This window comes from Porites lutea, chromosome 1, assembly GCF_958299795.1.
Source record: "Porites lutea chromosome 1, jaPorLute2.1, whole genome shotgun sequence".
NCBI classification, from domain to species: domain Eukaryota; kingdom Metazoa; phylum Cnidaria; class Anthozoa; order Scleractinia; family Poritidae; genus Porites; species Porites lutea.
In genome coordinates, this window is record NC_133201.1 from 49,503,399 (window position 1) to 49,509,398 (window position 6,000).

Consider the following 6,000-nt stretch of genomic DNA (forward strand, 5'->3'; position numbering starts at 1 on the left):
AATGCAGAAGGAAGTAAATTATTTATGGAAAACTATCTCAAACCATATAAATGGACCTATCTAAAAGAGGTTGTTGAGAGAAACATTGCTGGAAATCAAAGAACTGGTAATTTTAGAATTACAAATGGTATATCAAAACCACGACATGTATTTGTTTTTATAATTAACACACCAAATATAGATACACAAACAGCAAATCCATTTTTGTATAATACTTTCAGTGTTTCTACAGATCCAAGGACTCTTGACAGGTGTTATCTTGAGGTAGGAAATGGAAATGAATATCCTGATATTCACTACAAACCTTCAACAGATCCTTCAAGAGTTTTTAGAGATGTTATGAAGTATGTTTATGCTAACAATGATTTTCAAGGAGGTACACTTCTTACTAGATCTACTTTTGAAAATATATGTCCGTTTGTATATTTTGACTTAACCAAGCAAAAACTAGACATAAAAGATGGGGTGACAAAACTTGCATTTCATTATGAGTTATCTGGAACAACTGCAGCTAACTACAATGTTTATGCTCTGGTACTTCACGAAACTGAAGCTGAAATAACACAACAAAATGGAAAACTATTGTTAAGAACTTGATTAAGCATTGTTAAAACTCAACTTCTTGTGGCGTCTGTTGTTATTACACAAAAATTTATATCTTATTTTGTTATTAAACAAAAATTATATGACGTCTTTTGTAATAATTTTTATTGGATGAAAAAAACACCACCAGTAATACCACCAGTAATAAAACAAAAATTTAATATAAATATTATAATAAAAATGACAACTTATATTGAATACGGAGTAAAACTTACAGATGGACAAAAGTCAAAATTGGCTTCTGCAATATTAAATAAATCACCACTAACTCTTCGGTTAAAACATGGACATCTTCGAGGTTCTGATGAGTTAATGCTAACAAAAAGACAAATTGCTAAAATAAAAAAATCTATTGCAAATGGTACCGGATCGGATATAAAGATAAGTAGAACGCAAATTAGACGTTCTGTAAAACATGGTGGAAACTTATTTACATCACTCGCATCTCTTGGAGCAAAAGTATTACCTTACGCGGTAAAAGGAGTATCAAAAGTTGTCCCCGCATTAGCAACCGGTGCTGCTACTGCACTAGGAGAAATAGGATTAAATAAAATTTTTGGAAAAGGAATAACAATCCCCCATAAATTTTTCCCAATGCTACCACCTTTTGTAAGAGAATTTACACAATCACAAATAAACCAAATTAACAAAGCACATCAAACAGGTGGACAATTAATTATTAAACCAACTCGTAAACAAATAGAAGGAGGATTTCTTGGAACACTTGCTTCTATTGGTATACCAATGGCAATTAGTTTAGTATCTAAGATGTTTGGTTCTGGACTACAAATAGATAGAAGTGGATCATCTAATACAGCAAATGTTTACGTTCCACATCCTCCTCCATCTACTTATGGTGAAGGTTATCCTTATCACTCACCACCTTTTATAGGTACTTGGAACAACCCAATTGGAATGGGAGTTAAAAAAAAAAAACCCAAATCCAAGGGAAAAGGAATATTACTAGGAAAAAACAGCCCATTCAACTCAATTCCCATTCTAGGTACCATTTTGTAATTAAACCTTTATCCAACTTTGACCTTATGGAATGGATAAAAAGACTTGGTATTAAAAATTTCAGAGGAATATATAGTCGTGATAGACTACCAAAAAAGATTAGAAAAGAATGTGGAATAATTAATCTAGATGATATTACAGGACCTGGAACACATTGGGTTTGTTATAGAAATATAGACAACTTAGTTGAATACTTTGATCCATTTGGACTAATAATGCCAAATGAAGCATTAAGATATATTAATACTTCTGGAAAACAAATAGTTTACTCAATGGATGAAATACAAAATCGAAATACTGTACTTTGCGGTTACTGGTGTTTATACTACTTATTTGAGAGACAGAGGGGTAATAGTATTCTAGATGTAATACATAACCCTCATTTTGATGATGACAATAGTGATTTTATAAAAGCATACTTTGGAGGCTAATAATAGTTTAAAATAATAAATATATAAATAAATGGCAACATTAGCAGAGCCAACAAGTTTAACCTGTGATAAGATAGTACAACCAATAAATTTAACAGAGGATAAATCATTAAAACCACTAAATTTAACTGCGGCTAAATTAGCAGAAAGAATAAATTTAAGGCGAAATAAATTACAAGATGTTAAGATTTATATATATCGTTTTTCTGATGGAAAAATTTACATTGGTTTTACAACTACCCCTTTAGAAGTTCGACATAATCAACACAAAACAAGACCATCTATAAGTCCAATAAGTAAATATTTAAATAGTGGAGAAAGATATCAAGGACCAATACTTGAAACAACTGTTAAAGTAAATCTATATAACGGTGAAATATATAAAATCCTAAGAAAAATCCTAGATACATATACTAATGATACTAAACAGATACTTAATACAAATTTGAAACTTTTTGGTTATTAAACATTTTATATTATTAAAATATAAAATGAATCAAGGTCAAAGATTTATTCACTATCCACTGGTGTATTCTTTAGTAGTTTAACCTTCTCAACTTTTGTGTTTAAATCTCTAACACTATCAACTATGTCAACAAAATTTGAGTAAATGTCAATAAGACGATAAAGTTTCTTCTTTTTATCACTATTTAAACTCAGCCATGAATATTCCTCATTTCTAATTATTTTCCACATCTCACATTCACTAACCATTAGCACTCTTGAAAGATTATCATTTTTCTTTCTAATAGACTCCAGCTCATTATATATTTTTTTTCGCACTTCTTTTTCAAAATCCTTGATTGTTTTAACATCAATATTTTTCTCAATCTCAGAAAAGAATTTAGCCTCCATTTATTATATAAACAGATAATTTCCTTTTACAACTTTGTTAAGAGTATTTGCTTTCTCACTTATTTCCATAAGCAACTCAAATATTTTTATAAATTTATTATCATTTTCCAATCTAGAATGATCAGCATATTCATAACTCATATTAAGGTTATTATATATCTTTTGTAGTTCACTTTTAAGAAAATTAGATCTAATAGACATATTTTATATAAACATTATATAAAATGAAAGAAACATATTGTATTAAAGATAAAAGAGTAACTCCTTGTACAGAACCAAGTGGTTACCAAAAAGATAAAAGAGGAAGAACTCAATTCTTCTGTCATTGTGCAGTTTGTGGAATTAAAAAAGTTAGATACGTAAAAACTGGAACAGCTACTCAAACTGGAAGTGGAAAAAGAAAAACTAAAAAGAAGTCAAAAAACTAGTAAGCCCGTCTGAAGGGGCGGGCGTCTTTGATACTGTAGTTGGTACAGTAGTTGATGGATTTGTTCATTTTGGTTTACCTTGGTTGGGTAAAAAATCAGTTGAAATGGGTAAATATGGAGCAAGTGAGTTAATGAGAAATAAAAACGTTCAAAAAAAAGCTGTAAACTACGGAATAAATAAACTTACCCCATTTATTCAAAATTCTGTTGGATCAGCAATGGATCAACTGTCAACAAAAGTTAGACCAAATAAAAAGTATAAAACTGATCGACTAGAATTAGACGGTAGATCTGGAAAAGGATTTGATGTTCACAAATTGATTGGAAAACTTCCAAAACCAAAAGCAGGATGGACTCCTGGAAAATATAAGTATATGGGTCCATACAATCCTCTAGAAAAACAATTAAGCTATGATCCTGAAACTGGAAAAGTGACAGATTGGAAAGTTAAACCATATAACAAAGTTGATGAAATAGCAGCTTATCATGATATTTGTTACGACATGGGTAGAAGCAAAGGTGATTGTGATAAAGAGATGGTAAAATCATTAGACGACTTACCATATGGTGAAATGCCAAAGTGGGGTTCAACTGCTAGATTCTTGATTAATACAAAACAAAAACTTGGACTTGGTTTAAACTCGATTCAGCGTTGAGTAGTGATTGGTCTCAACAATTAGCTGACGAACTTCACAAACCAATCACACGAAACTTTCAAAAGAGATCAGTAATCTCAAACGGAATTGATGAAATCTGGGCTGCTGATTTAGTTGAAATGCAAAAGTTTAGTAAGTGGAATAAAGGGATTAAATATTTGTTAATGGTTATTGATGTGTTTAGTATGGATGGATTAGAGCTTTGAAAGATAAAAAAACTGAAACTGTAAGTAAAGCATTTGAGGATATATTCAAAAGTAAACGTAAACCTCAAATGTTATGGACTGATAAAGGTTCTGAGTTTATAAGTAAACATTTCAAAGATTTTCTTAAAAGAGAGGGAATCAAGTTGTATCACACTGAAAATGAAGAGAAATCTAGTGTTGTTGAGAGATGGAATAAAACAATGAAAAACAGAATGTGGAAGATGTTTACTGTGAATAACAATACTGTTTACTGGGATAAGATAGATAAACTAGTTGATGATTACAATAATACTATTCATTCTAGTATAAAAATGACTCCTGTTGAAGCAAGTAAAAAGAAGAATGAGCGTAAAGTTTGGGCTAATTTGTATGGTGATTTGATTTACTTGAAACCTGGTAAACCAAAGTTTGCAATTGGTGATCATGTTAGAATTTCTAAGTATAAAAGGCGAGTATTTGATAAAGGTTATACACCAAACTGGACAGAGGAGATATTTGTAATTGATAAAATTCTTCCAACAAAACCTATTACGTATAACATTGTTGATTTGATGGGTGAAGAGATTAAAGGTTCTTTTTACGAGCAAGAATTACAAAAAGCAAAACAACAGACATTTAGAATAGAAAAGATAATCAGACGAGATAATAAGAAAAAAATGGCATTAGTAAAATGGAGTGGTTATCCTGATAAATTTAATTCATGGATTAGTTTGAAGGATTTGGTTGATTTTTAATACAAAAATAATGTATTAAAAATAAATACTATTATTACTCTTCATCATTATCTTTTTCAAGTAATGCTTCAAGATCATCTTTTGTGTAATCACCATCACTCTCTTCTTCTTCCTCTTCAAATGCTAGTAAAGACTCTCTAGGTTTGAGTGGTTTAACATAGCACTCATGTACTTTTATTTGTAAAGATGTTACAGTTTTACTTATGAATATTCCTTCAATTATAAGAGCCAATTTAACATTACAGTATTGATTAAGATATTTAAAAGGATTTAGATCTTTACCTCCCTTTCCCTTAAACAAAGATAAAATTTTTTTTGTTTTTTCTGAGTAAATAAGTTTTGCGTAAAGAACTGGAGCTGATGAATCATCAACTTTTGTTTTCTTTTTTCCTTTATTGTCTGTGTATTCTATTTGTTTATGGTAAAGTGGTGAAGATAAACTTGATGCCATATCAGGACCATATTCATTTTCTAAATAATGTTGTGATGCAGTTGTTATATTATTAATAACATCAAAAAATTCTTTTTCTTTATTACTGGGTTCACTATCGCGAGACCAAAGACATACTGGTATTGAGTAACCTACTAACTTTTTTGTATCTTGGTTTTTCTTTTCATTTACTCCAAAAGAGAAAAGAAATGGAGTTTCTATTACAAGTGGACCTTTTTTCTTATTTGTATACTTAATCTCAATTGGAATACGTTTATATTTAATTTTACTATCTTTTACTTTGTACTCTTTGCTATCATTAAAGATAATATTGTCTTGAGTAATATTTTCGTAACTTGTCAACTGCATTTTATTAATATTTAGATAATCCTTAAACCACTTTTAAATATTCAAACGTGTATTTTTGACCGTCTTTTTTTGAAGTAGCTGATTTACAGTATATATACTTATCCTCACAAATCATTTTAACATGACCTGCATTAATGCCTAATAACTTGTTAACTGAGTATAAACTATTGTAAATAACTTCTTCATTTGTTAACAGATTAATTGCCTTAACTTTTTTTCTATTTTTATGATTATCCTTAACAAAACTATAATCCCTATTATTTGCTGATTT